Source organism: Anas acuta, chromosome Z (genome assembly GCF_963932015.1).
Source record: "Anas acuta chromosome Z, bAnaAcu1.1, whole genome shotgun sequence".
NCBI lineage: Eukaryota > Metazoa > Chordata > Aves > Anseriformes > Anatidae > Anas > Anas acuta.
Window position 1 is genome coordinate 38,231,766 of NC_089017.1, and position 14,863 is coordinate 38,246,628.

The 14,863-nt window shown below is 38.5% G+C and overlaps 1 non-coding gene across 1 annotated transcript; it reads left to right on the top strand.

Annotated features, from left to right (window-relative positions):
• The first annotated feature begins 503 nt into the window (after positions 1–503).
• Positions 504–586, top strand: TRNAL-CAG (transfer RNA leucine (anticodon CAG)). Its single transcript has one exon. It is a non-coding gene; the product is annotated as a tRNA-Leu (tRNA).
• Positions 587–14,863: the final 14,277 nt, after the last annotated feature.

Here is a 14,863-nt window from a genome sequence, read left to right on the forward strand (position 1 = left end):
TCAATGGTCTCTGATCCATCTGGTACTCTCAGTGGAATACCAGACTTCTTACACAGTGAGGGGATTATGTCACAAAGCTTTCAAAACTCAGGATTATGTATGTGGAGCTGTCATTTCATGCTTGCTAATATAGTCTATACACCTTTATAAATACCTGTATCCATGGTATGCAAAATGGAAAAATGGTGACATTCCTCTGTAGCTGAGAACAGAACAGCTCACCAGCATCTCTACTTCTGACATTTCAATTTAAACTGAAGCTTCTTTTAAACTTGGTATGTTTATTCATTATTTTTGTATGCCACTATACATTTTTCTACAAACTGAAATTAAAAAAAAAAAAAAAGAATTAAAAATTTTAAAAAAAATCACTCTCATCTCCTGAAAGCTGATAAATTTGGGTAGCACAATATATTTAAGCCATTAATTTAGAGAAAGAACCATTGTCCAGAAGACCAGATAATAATTTAGAGAAAAAAAAAATAAAAGAAATATATATCTATGTCAGGATGGCCGAGCGGTCTAAGGCGCTGCGTTCAGGTCGCAGTCTCCCCTGGAGGCGTGGGTTCGAATCCCACTTCTGACAAACTGCAATTCTTTTCGAAAGCCACCTGGATGTGCTCCTGGGCAGCCTGCTCCGGGTGGCCCTGCTTGACCTTGACCCGTGAGGTTGGACCAAGTGCACTCCAGACATTCTTTCTCACTTTCAATTATTTATTGATTCTATGAAAAATGTAAAAAACCCTCCTCTGCCTTTTGTGTGGGTATTTCTGCCATGCTGTACCAACTGCAGGGAGTAAACACAATGCTCATCATTACAAATGAAAATGAAACCAAACAAAATGCAAATAACAGCAATTTTACTGGCGTTTCTGAAGACATTCTTTGCATGAGTGTTTCAAGCAGAGGTTTACATAGAGGATGACTCCTTCTCTAGAAAGGATGATGTTTTCTGACTGAACATCAGACAGAATTTAAATTTATAAACAAGTGAATGTGTTAATACATGGTGGATCCTGGCTGCCTTTTTCCTCCACTGTTTGTTAGTGTTGGGCTCTGTGGTTGGCAAGGAAAACAAACAAAAAAAAAAAAAACAAAAAAAAAAAAACAAAAAAAAAAAACAAAAAAAAAAAAACAAAAAAAAAAAAAAAAAAACAACAAAGAAAAAAGCATGTGTAAAAGTGCATGAAGATGAACCAGAGAATGAAGATGCTGAAGGCTGCACTGAAGGTATGCTGAAGATATGTCTATCTTGGCAGGACATAAAGGGTGAATCAGGCAAAAAGAGTGAGAAGTCTTAGCAGCCTGATCAAAAAACTACCAGTAATGTCAGAAAGCAGTTTTTCTTAAAAATATATTTGACTGCCTGAAGTGAAAGGGAAGTTGTGGGATGCCTGACACTGCACAAGGCACTTGTCTTCACAGCAGCAAGGTATCATGATTATCTGCAGAAAGGAATAAGAGAGACAATCCAACACAGGCAAGAGACAACCACCTTATATGTTCGCTATTTTAAAATGCCACCATTCACCCTGTTAAGTTATTTATATAGTGATAATACCTTTAATAGGAAGATAATTGTGCTGAGATTTCCCTTATGCTGTTCACTACATATTCATTACATGCTAACTACATTGTATATGGCAGACAACTAATTCATTCCTGCTTAAGCTTGGGAGGCTTTAATCCATCCAAACTGTATGAGCATCGACTCCTCTTCCTGTATGAAGAGCCCCTTGCAGAAATGCTGCAGGCTGGGATACTTGCTGTATCACAGCTGCACACCCCTCCTTAGACACTGCAAACATCTGGAACCTGTTAACATATTGACTCCCAAATTACACTGTGTTTTCATGAGCATCTTTTTTTTTCAAAGTAATGTCAAAGTCATCTACAACCTTTCCTGCAAATTATATTTTTCTGCCCAGCCCGGAATTGTCCTAGAGTTTCAAACACCTCTTTGACCAAATAAATAAAGAAAAAGGTAGTGAAGAATACATAAAAAACAAAACAAAACAAAACAAAACAAAACCCACATTTTTTAATGTTGCAGTTTAACTACTTTTTCTAAGGTGCAATTCAGTTGTTATCAAAATGAATTTAGAACATGACTGGAAGAACTATAGGAGACAATAAAATGAAAACTGAACTGAAGGGAATACATCTGTTTTGGCAGCAGCAAGTGAAAATTTACTACTGGAAAATAATAAAAAAGAAATGTACACAGAGAAAATATTGCATTTTTGAAAGCAGAAACTGTCTTTTAATCTTCATCTGATACTTCTGTCTAATTAACACCAAAGCTGTAATGGTCTGTAAAATCACCTTCAAGAGGACAGTGGCCCTTATTAATATCTCAATGCTTTTGTTCAAAGAATTTGAAAAAAAAAATCAACAAAATGACAGAGGTTAATGCTAGATTTGCAGGAGTAGCAAGGTTTGACTGGTAATCTTGAGCGCTCTTCTCTAGACACATTACAGAATTTCTTGCCAAAAGTTTCATTTTATTTTGAGACTTTTTTTTTTCTTTTTTCCCTCCCTGTTTTGGCCTTCTGTTTTTGTTTGCTCCCAAGGACGTAGGAGCAGCCTGCTGAGTTCATCTGCTTTATGTCAGTCAGAAATGTCTCTGTACAGAGCAGAGGGAAAGGAACGTTGCTGATGGAAAATACTGATTTGAGAAGAACAGCAATTTTATTCTGACCATTCTTTCTAATTTCAAATTATTAACAACTCTGAAAAACACTTTTTAAAACAGTAATGAAATACATAAAAAGAAGGATTTTGATTTCCAGTTGGTTCTGCATCATTCACTTTAAATAACAAATTTTTCAAAGACGTACAATTTTTCTAGAAGCATAATTCAAAACCAAACAAGTTTCTTTCTTACTTAAATATTCCCCAAATATTTAGCTTGATTGAAGAAAGAATGAATAGTAATGGTTATCCAATTATATTCACCTCCAGTTCTACTCAAGAACAGGCCATGTGGATCCAAGTGCAGGACTATGATTTTCAAATGGATTTAAACCATGGTTCAAATGGTGACCTTTATGGTGACCTTTTAAAATCACACAGAGATCTTGATATGTGCTGTCCTTCCCTGATTACATTAAAAAACAAAAACAAACAAACAAAATAAAACAAAATAAAAAAAAAAAATCTTTGTTCACAGAAAAGAATATGTTTGAGGAAAAAATTATTTTATTCTAGTAAAAAGTTTTTTGACATTTTAGGTGGTATTCAGTTGCTGTTGCAATCCATTCATAGTATCCCCGAAAGCAATCTTACTTTCCTTCACACATGCTTTTGTATTGTAGAGAGAAGCAAGCAGAACAAAACTATATTTAAGCATCTTGTCTCACTCCATTATGGTGCAGAGTGTGGGGCTAAACTGTTGTCTAAACCAGACCTTTCTTACTTGCACGAAAACATATTAATTTGTCAAGAGCTCAGGGACGTCCATAGGAGTATTCAGTCGGTGTGAAGTCAAGCCTCAAATTAGCAATCAAAAAGGTATTTAAGGATAATTTTGTTGTTCAGTTTTATACAAATAAGTATTTTGGAACTGTGTTATGTCACATATATTTGAAACTAAATATTTTTTCAGTCACTTCTGAAAACAAAACAAAACAAAACAAAATATTATTCTACTTTACCTTAATTTTAATTCTTTACAGTTTCAATTGCAGTAAATGTTGGCACCTGTAAAAACACTATGAACATTTTATACAAGCACAGAAAAACACACAGGCATGCATATATGAATCCATAAGTATTATAAATATTTTTCCTTCTTGTACTTGGTGTAAATGTAATGTAAAAGCCTGTGAGGAGTGTAATACCTGTTTAACTGTTTTAATAAGTGAAAGGTAATTTATCATTTACATTATATGAGCAAATATGTCTGCACAGATGTATTTCTACATATATGAGTATGAAAAGTTAACAGTGACTTTTGTAGTCAGCAAACTGCATCGGATTGTGATTTCAAATATAACAAAGTCACCTACTTATTCACATGGAGAACAAGAAGGGATAATTTTGTTAAATAATTAATTAACAGGATGAAAGTGTAACAAAGATATCTGAACAATAGGGTAGAATTTCAAGGTCTCATCTGGAAATAAACTGTACTAGTGCTTTTGCTCATTACATTTAGATATAATTTCCAATACATTAGAGAATTTCTTATGCCCTTCAAGAGCAGGCAAAGCTTCAATTCAAGGCACTTGGTTTTGAAAGTATTTTAAATATTACCAAGGAGACAATTTTCTTCCTGTCTGATGATGTCCTTTTGGCTCCAGCATCAAAATCATTATATGTTTTTTGTAACCATAAAGCCATATCAGAATGCCTCATCCTTCACAAATGCAAGTTAAACTTCACTGGTGATTAAATTTGAATGAAAGGAGATCACTAATTTCTAACAAACTTGATGGACGTCTGTCTTTGTTGTGATGCCTAGAGAAACTGAATCTCTTAACAAGTCAATCAGCTCCACACAGAAATACTAATATATGGGAGGGCTTGACAGCATGAAGAACAAAAGCGTATTCTGCATTCAACAGAGCTCCTGAAGCAAGAAGGACCCCCATGTGGAATGAGTGATGAGACTGTTTTTTCAAATGAGACAAATAGTCTTAAGAGCTTTCCTCTAAACCTAAAATATCTGATTTTAGGATATTGTTCACTACGTGCTTGTGGTTTGATGTTGCCTGTTCAGAATAGAGACAAAGCAATCCCACACTGAGGTTCATGTGTGACCCCACAGATGCAGGTACCACCTCACAGGCTTTCCTAAAAGTGAGTTTGGAAAATATGATCCTTTGACAGATGCAATTCTTTGGAGATAAGCTAATCAACACAATGAAAGTCCAAAGACCAGCTCTACTACCAGCAGCTCCACTACCAGAAACCTACCAACAAGAGAAAAAGCCTGGAAAACAACTCTTACACAGCACTGCTGCTGCTGAGATGGTAGGATGCCAGATATGAACTCCTTTGCAGCTATCTGCATTGCTCCTGGCCCTGAAAGTGTCCAAGTGCTGTCCTTGCAGTGAAACTGGATCAAGAAGCTCAGAGCCAGCTCAGGCCTAAATAGGGAGCTAGCTCATTAGGACACCTTGTGAGAAACAATTTACAAAGTTTAAGGTCAGAAGGGATGATTAGATCATCTAGTTTGCCCTCCTGTGCATCACAAGCCACTACATTTCATCCAGTTATGGCTATATTATGCTTCTTTATCTTTATTTTATTTATATCTGTTTTCCTGTAAGGCAGCTAGACTTCAGTCAGGTCAGCAAGAGGAGGGTACTCATTACTTCCCCTGAAAGTGTGTCTAGTGGCTGATCTCCCTTAGATCAAGTAAGGAGAGGTGTTCCATCAGTTTTCATCTAAAACTATCGGACTATATGCCAGATGCTGGCTTTGTTGTGCCTTCGTGTACTAAAATAAAGATTCTGTGAGCATTCCCCACTTTCTTTCCATGATCAGATTATTTTTTATTTGCTTCACTTGTTTTCTGGTAAGATAAACTGAATTTATTACATTTCTGTCTGGAAAATGCTCTACTTGTTTCAGTTCTACTATCAGCCTTGTGTTTCTTCAGCTTGTTTTCAGCATCATTTTACTACTGTGCAAGATTCTCCTAGTAGTCAGCTTTGTACTGTACAGAGGTAAAATTACCTTTATCTCCATTCCTATTCACTTCTTCCTTGTTCATACACTCAATGCTCTTATTAACTTTGTTATCACATCAGTGGAATTTCTCATGTTGAATTGCTTTATGCATTATGTCCCCTAATGCCCATTCAGGGCCATTTAGTCCAAGGATACATTTCCACATACTCTCAGGACTGCCTGCCTTCTTTGCTCCCAAGCACACAATCTAGCACTTACCGTACATTTTGTTTAATTGCCCCTGGGCCCTTCTGTATGGATTTTTTTTCTTCTTCTTCTTCTTCTTTTTTTTTTTTTTTTTTTAATCAACTGTTTCCTCTATGTGGTGAGCAAACCACCAAACTCCAGAGCACCTTCCCATAAATGGCATCTTTCGGCCTGATGCCACCTGACAATCACACTGAAAATGGAAGTGCTAATGCACTGTAAAGCAGCTCATTTCCCTGAATCTAAGGTCTGTTAGTGTGCTTGGTCTTGGTGACCTCAAATATACACAGTACAAGACAAAATAAATAAACTGAAAACAAAATTTAAGATCTTGTGTGTTTTTTCCATTCTTAGTTTTGAATCTTCTAGGCGTGTTGCATTGTGACGTATTTTCCAAGCCTTTTTTCACTACAACTGAAAAGATGTAAAGAAGAAAAAATGATTATTTGAGTTAGAATTTGAGGTATTAAAAATGAAACAACTACTTTGTTGAACTGGAGACCTCAATGGACTCACAAAACTTAGCAGAACTGCAAAAAGTTACTGAAATATTTTCTCTAAAAAGCTGTAATTTTCTCAACTAAATATACCAGGACAACATGGTAAACAAGCAGTTAACTGGAGATAGGCACCGTGGGATTTCTTTGTTCATGTCAGTTTGTTCATCCTGAACATAAGGTCAATGCCATGATCTTCCGTTTATAAGGCTGCAGCTTTGGCTGTGAAAACAAGTGATGTTGTGGTTTGCATTTATACCAGTAACGATTTGGAATTAGTGAACTCAGTCAGCATTGTGCCCCAGTGTTATAAACTTTATTTTATTTAAGTGTATTTGTGTATGTCCCTTTGTTTCATGGAGGTGTGCTTCAGCTTTTGCACATATTGTTGGGAAACAGGAGACAACATGCACTGAAGCTGGAAAAGTCTCATGGTTCATAAATCAAGGGGACATTCTGGCCTTCATTATGGAAAACTCAGGGTGAAAACCTGGCTCCACTGGAATCAGTGGAAAAACTCACATTGACTTTACAGAGGTCATGGTTTTGCTTTGCTTTCTAATGTGAGCATTGGAGAGATCAGCTTGTGCCTAGTATGTTTTCACAGGTTGTAGGCTTAGTGGTCTTCAGTCTACACAGCAACAAATTAACTGAGAGACATCTACATAATGGTCATCTTCTCTCAGCCTTCAGTGTCTCTCTTAGGGTTAGGTACAAACTACACTCTCATCCTTGGTAATAAATCCTGATGTTTAGCTAACAGACAACAGGGCAGAACTTCTTGAACTCTTTCACTTCTCAGCCTCCTCCTCCAGAGAAATTTCTTTTACCCACTCCCAACATGCTTCTCTTTTGCCTCCCTGGGTGATGTGCTTAGGGAGGAGGTGCAGGAGCAGGGCTAGTCTGATTTCTCTCCTGCTGTGCAGGGCATTGGTGAAGTCACAGCAGCAGAACAACTTCAGTCTGTCACCAGTGGATGCTTTCCTCAGTGTGTTGCTCCCAGGACACATTACCAGAGAAAGTAATTTCTCTGATGTTTTCAGCTGCCACTCACAAAGGTGGTGAGGAGAAAGCAGAAGTGGTGTCCTCCTGCTGAGCCAGGGATTAAATAGCATTCTTGGACACAGGAGACCTGGCTTCAGTTCCTGCCTTGATGATATTCAGAGCTTGGATTTGAGACAAGTGTAAAGCCTATAAAATTCTCACTGCATAGAGAGCCTGTGACTCCTTGTGATTTTTATGTCCAAGCCTGAAACAAAGCATTTTAATGCTTCCAGAAGTGTTTCTTTATTTTCTTTGTCTTCAGCCAACACTGCTCAAGAAAATAGACCTAACTTCACAAGTCACTTTGGCTGATCCAACAGTTAATCTGTGCTGTGCTACGTGAAGTGGACCAGCAGCCAAATCTCCAGTTGGTATCAATCACAGACCCTCAGTCTAAATCAATAGCTAATGGGGGCAGACATCAGCCTTGTGGACTGGTTACTGCTGTTTCCCTGGACCTATTCACACACCAAGTTGGTACCACAGGGCAAAACAAACACTTCCCCAGGCTTATTTTTCTGTGGCTCTGAGCAGGAAAATATGTAGAGGCACACCAGCATTTTACTTCCATTATCCAAAAGTGGAGTGTGAGCTCTTTTTCCTGGCTGCTCTTAAATGTTAAGAGAGGACAGAGACTAATCCTAAATTAATCCAAGCTGCACGTATTTTGTTGCAGCTGTAAGGGTCTCCTGGGATTCTCCAGCGGCCCTAATCTACACGAGTCTGTGGTGAGGGCTGTCTACAGGATAGTTTCACTTGCACTTACAAAGGGTTGCTCAAAGTTCAGCCCTCTATAAATATTTGGGTAAGGATGCATATGTAAGGATGCTGCTTATAATGACCGGCAGTAGTTAATTCCGCACTGCTACAGGCTCCAGCTGCCCGTGGGGTCCCTTGTCTAACAACAGTGTAAGCAGACTTGGCTTTGCATGAGGCTGCAGACTGTCTGAGGCAAGTAGGCTAGTGACGAGGCCTGGAGCTGCCATGACCTGTGCACACGCATGTGCACCCATGTGTGGGGGTCCACACACACGGTGTGGGGGGGAGAAGTGCCTCGCCCAGCTCCCCTCGCGCCTCTCCTGTGCCTCTCCATTGCGCAAGCAGATGCTAGAAAATCTGGCCCAGAGCCTTTGCTGATCCTCAGTTATAATCAGGAGCCCATTAGCAGCAAAACTATTAATCTTCTCATAGACATTTAGAGAACAAACCGCAAACAGCGCGGTAGCAGCCAGCAGGGATTGATGAACATTACAGGGGCTGTGAAAACACATGTCAGGGCTCAACCAAAGAGTGCAGGGGCTGTGGCCCTCATGCCCCACTGGTCTGGCCAAGGTCAGAAGGTGAAATGCAACCTGCATGGTTGAAAATGCCCCCTGACCTCAAAGAGCCAGCCCTGCCATGCTCAGGAAAGGGACCTACAAGGGGATTCGGTGGAGGGTGCAAGGTTGGGCCAGCCTTAATTTGGCTGTTGAGGGCTTGCTCCTTGTGCATATCTTGTGTGTTAATTAGCTCTACTAGATTGTGATTTGAAATTCACAATGGAAGAGCAGTTTTTGCAGGGCATGGCTCTTTATGATTAGTACACAAAGAGCTGTTCTGCAGACATGCCATTACATGGTTCACTTATCTGCTATCTACACCTGATTTTCTCTTTGCCTTCCCTTTAAGTCTTATTCCCTGTTGCTGTTTGACACTGTTGAAGCATCATGTGATCATTTGGAGGCTGCCTGGGAAAACAGGAATTATCATGTAAATTCACAAGACTGGTGGAGTCTTTGTCCTACCTGAGCTGAATCTCTGGGGTGGCTTGTCTTCCCCTTCCCATTACACCTTCTGCTGCAAAGCAAAAACATGTCCTCTAGTTCTAGGCCTATGACAGTCAAGGAGGAACTGTGAATAGTGTAAAGGATATAAAATCTCACAATCCAACAAGTTGAAGACACTGTTGACTTTCTCTTCTCTATATAACCCTCCTCTCCTTGTCTCATCTCCCTTTGTCTTAGACAGTAGGAGAAGTCACATAGGTTGACCCCACACCATTATTACATGGGAGGACAGATATTTTTGTAGGGTCATGAAGAAATATAACGTTAGTGATTTTTGCTTGTGTCAGTGTCTCTGAGAGTGTTGCCACTGGTGGTGTTTGTTTCAGCTCCATGTAAAGTAGGATGGGCTTGGGCTCCTGCTTGATGAGTCTGTACATCTTCATAAAACAATGGTTGGGACTTCAGGACCACAGGAAATGGAACATGCACACTGTAGTCAAGATATAGCTGCACATTGAAATGTACCAGAAGGGTGTTGTGTCGAACAGGTAAACTATGGGTTTACTGATAAACAGGAATAGCAAAATCTGCCCTATTATTGAGGAAAACTCTTGGGCCATCACCCAAGCTCAGCTACATCTCACTCAACAAAGACGTCTAGACAACTCCAGAAAGAAAAATGAGGTTTCTGTAGGACCACTGAGGTTTTAAATGTGAGAACAAAAGTACCTCTCAACAGAAATAAATGTCTCTAAAATTAAACTGAGAGCATCACTGATTTCCAGACAATAACCATCTCCTGTTTGTTTAAACTGTGGAGTGTACATAAGCCCACACATGCACTACAGCTGATTAGACTTTTGTCTTTCTGGATGAACATGAAAGGACTGCGCATGCACAGAGTGTAACAAACTAATTATCCAGGCCACTGGTATCCAAGATACAGTCTATGAAGATTAATGTTTGCGTTTTCCCTTAGAGTGAGAGATAGTGGCCTTAAATAAATTGCATTGAATTGCAGTAATGGACAATGAGAATAAATCAGCTTCCTATTTCATTTCCAGCCCTATTATATAATCTCCAGTGATCTGAGGTGATTTCCAAAGCTGGCAGAATATGGTGATTACCTCTGGCTGGTAAAAATTGGTAATCTCTTCCATGCAGCAATAAAGACCATTGCGACACCAGTGGCTTTTGCTCTCTAAACCCTGCCCTGAATTTTCTCAGCAAACCCAGACAGGGGAGCCTCTCCATTTCCCATGGACATTTTGACTCCTGGAGATAACTTGTTTGCTTCAATGGTGGGTGATGAGAGCGGACACAAGGGTGGTCTGGCTGCAACTTTTCCTCCAAGGAAGAGGAGCAGGATGGATGGATGGTCCCCCTGGGCTGAGTCTGGTCACGGGCATGGGGCAGGCAGCACCAGCCCAAGTAATTCCCACCTCCTCTTAGTGTGAAACAACAAAGCCCTTATAGCCCTGAATGCCAATCAGTGAGAACAAAACACCTCAGGTTTTGCCCCTCATTAGTGATAATCCCCATTTGATAGCAGTCGGTCCACTGCATGAAGTTCATATGCAGGCAAAAGCTGAAGAACGAAATAAAATGTAGAATTGGCAGAGATGTAAGTTAAAATAACATAAATAAATAAATAAAATCAAAAAAATCAAGGCTGGACTTTCTCTGACAAATAGTCACAAGAGTAAGTAGGAGCTAAATTTTCAAAATGTCTCTATAAACAAAGCCCCCCACACTCAATCATTTTTATGTTTTGGGGTTTGTTTTTGCTCTCATGTACACAAATATTATATGACTGTGCCCAAACTGTACAAATGCTAAGAATTCCCCAGCTGTTGCACAGCCAGTATATGTAGCTGTTAATCTAATGGCTCCCCCACAGCCTGCAGGACTGTGAGTCTGGGCTGAGCAGCACCTACCTTCAAAGTCCTCGTTAGCTCAAGAGGATTTGGGGACTGCATGATTTATACACTTGGACAACCTGATTTGGGGATAAAGATGCAAAAGATGTGACCCATGTGACACACAGTTCAGCTGAAAGCTAGAGCAAAGATATCTGGATGCACTACTATATCCAAAGGGCAACATCTGCATGCAATTGCATATAGAGAGTGCAGACTGAAATGAAATCGTTTCAAAACATGGGCCATTTTTGGAATAGTGTTCCAACACTCTGCTGTCAAATTGGAAATTGTATCTAGCACATTATCTATAGTTATTGGTCAGCTTAGTGTTGCCCTGGAGGTTGCCTGAATGAGTAGAACTGGGAGAATCAATGTTAAAAACAATTTATAGTCTGGAGAGGAAGAAAAAAAGAAAAAGAAAAAAAAAAAAAAAAAGAGTGCAAGTACAACATTGCAGGTGAAACCAGGGCCATGACACAGTTATATTCTTTTTTAAATAGTTTTCAAAATGATCTGTGCATTTTTTTCTTGGAACTTTTTTTCATCATTGTTTTGTTTTAATTTTATAAACTGAAAGGTGATCATTTATGGCTTTTTCTTGGTTCTTGACTCAAGTGTTTTGTGTGCTATTGCCTTCTCAAGAAAAATTGCAAGCAAGTGAAGTGAAACTCATTGTACTGATGCTTAATAAATCCTGTTTAATGTGGGGTGCAACATGGCATTTCAGGATGTTGCAAAGATTATCAGAGCTTCAGGGCAAGCAGCACAGTGCAACCCTGAGACAGGATATTCCTCTGAACATATGTTGAAACAAATAACTACAGCATTGAAGCAGGACATCACTACTTTTCTATGCTTACATCTTATTTTGTATGGATGCTACACATTTGATTCCTTGACTTGGGACTTTCCAAGGAGTGTGTGGGAGTACAGCTGTGTGCGTGCACATGCTTTCATATAGAGAGAGATGTTGGAGCTATCTTGCAGGCACATTGTCCCAGGCACTTGTTCATTTTACTAGGAAAGCCAGTCAAATAAAAATAAATGCCAGTTTGATGTCTCCTGCACAGATACATCACTCCATACTATCACAGAGAAGATTTTTGTGTTGGAGCATTTACTGAGTTTGGACCTCTGAGACCCCTGTGTGTTGTGCAGAAAGCATGAACAGAATGAATAAAAGCTGTTTGGTCAGATAGTTATGTGTAATGATTGGCACCTTTTATTGCTAGTCTTCAGGGCTAATTTAGTGGCTCTAGCTTGTGAGAAAATAAGGAATGTTCTCATTTTGCCAGACAAATTTATGATTGTTTGCAAGCTTTAAAAAGAATCAGAATAACTGAAGTTCATTCGATCAGTACAGTTTTTGTTTGTTTGTTTTGTTTTGTTTTATGGGAGGAATATTTGTCCATAAATTCAAGATTGTTAAGAATCTAACCATTCTGTTGTGTGCTAAAAGCCTTTTGACAATTTTGCTGGGTGCTTCCATGGGCACTTAAATACATTTTACAAATCTATCCTTCTGTCTTCTGGTGTGTTCATACACTATCTAATCCTAAAATGAGAAAGGGCTAGATATTTTTAAGATCAAATTGTTAAAAAATCAGATTTCCCAGCCACTACTGAATTGTTCATTAATTATTTCTTTAGGCAGAAGTTTTTTTTTTTACTTCCTTTGAAATCTCCAAGATACCTGTAATATTGGCAGAAGTGTACAAAATTCAGCTACCTTGCATTTTCCTGAAAATTTATCAGCACTTTGTAAAGCAGTGTCCTTCCAGACTTCTGATTTATGTAGAAGCAGGTAAGGTGTAAGGTTTAAGGTTGTATTATTCTCTCATTTTTTTGTCATCATTGTCATGAAGAGATAATGAAGAGAGAAGAGATAATGAAATAATATTCAGGATGAATGAACATAATCATTGCTGCTTGTCTTTCTTTCACTTCTACCAGATGCCCAGGCTTTTCACTGTAAACTAACTTGCAAGCTCTTACTGCAAAAGCTGTGTGTGTCTCATATCAACCACTTCCCTAGAAAGTAGATGCATAAGCATCTCTTGGATTCACAGGATAAAAGGGCCTTCTTTGGTAAATTGCCTAGTATAGGTAATCAAACAAAGGTTTCCAACATACAGCAGAACATGTTTAGCAGCCCATGATGAAATTTTTATCAAACTTTTAAGAAATGTTGTGAAGAGTGTCTTAAAAATTCCACATACAGTAAAATACAGTGGTACCCTGTTTATGATAATGGTAATGGTAACCGCCTTCAGTGTTAAGAACACCTGATTTTTTATTTTCTTTTTCTTTTTTTAATTTATTTGAGTTCCATAGCTGGATTTCAATTTGCCTTTTCTTACCACTATAGCTGTGAGGATGGTCTTAAAAGAGGCTCATTGGTGTGCTGGAGAAAAAGAAGTGAAACATAACTGTATTGGTGCCTGCTTCTAGTGCAGGCTAATGTGTCTCCCAGAGTATCCCCAGCTTGAGATAAATACATAACTTTATACCATTTATTCATACTCATTTTCTCCTTAGTTTCCAGAAATAGGTGTTCCCTGATCAGCTGAAATGGTAGTTCCCCTTATTAAAAGCAAGAGGCTTGCTTTGATCTTCCACTGCTTGAGCATAATTGAGTCTAGACAACCTTCCAACTAGCTTGTCCAATTTATAAATGGACAAAGAAGGTACATGTTAAATGTTTTTAAGGATAAATAGACCAATATTTAAAAAGCACTAAGAGCCCTTTCACTCAATATGTTCCCAGAACACTGTACTATTTCCAATTATCCTGCTTTTCTTCAAACCTAGAAACAACAAATGAATAACAGATGTCAACTTCTATTGAGGCTACTTACAGAATGCTAGCTGCTCTTGCTTATTGGAAACCCTTTCAGAATGACTTCCCTTTCTTTCTGTTACCATGACAATATTTGGCCTAATCCCATGGCTTTTTTTCACATCTGAGAACACAGTGTAGGCAAGTGGAATTATCATTAAAATCAATCCTATTTACAACTTATAATGAATGTCTTAACTGTGCCCTTGTTTGTAAGTGTTATTCTCCTAATATGATTCCTTCAGGAAAGATAGTATGGAAAACACAAAACCTTAACTTCCTTTGATTATAAATAGTTGATTGTTCCTTGGCTGTAGTAGGCTATGTACCACGTTGCTATGAAAATACTCTCTTGTTGTGGTGAGAATGTTCTGCAGTCCTAGTATGGGGCAAAGTTACTCTGCCACACTTACCTTCTTTGTGAATGTGTAAAAATCAGCCTCCAAATCAGTTTAGATATCAAAAAAACCCTATCAAACCTATCTTGTGCTTGGGAAAAAAAAAAACAAAAAAAAACTGAATTCTAGATTTAATTTACTTTAAAAAGTTCTCTGACACTGCAAGTACTGTAATTTGTTTATATAACATAGATCACAATGGTACATAGATCTTCTACCCATAAGCACCTTCTTCCTACCTCCTGTCTACTCCCCATCCCCAAATCCCTGGGGGCTGAATTGTAATCCATTAAAAATATGTTTCTTAAAACCTTATGTAACAGAGCAACTAATGTAGGGAAGAGATACTTGAACTGAGTGGAATTATATCTGTAGGAAATACATTTTTCTCAGTTTTCCTTTTGTATGCTAGTAAAAAATCAATTACATTATTCAGGGTCATTTATTCATGTGGAAATCATTAGTGTGGCTACCCAGAGGAGTAGTGGTCTGTGGTACAATCCACATAAGC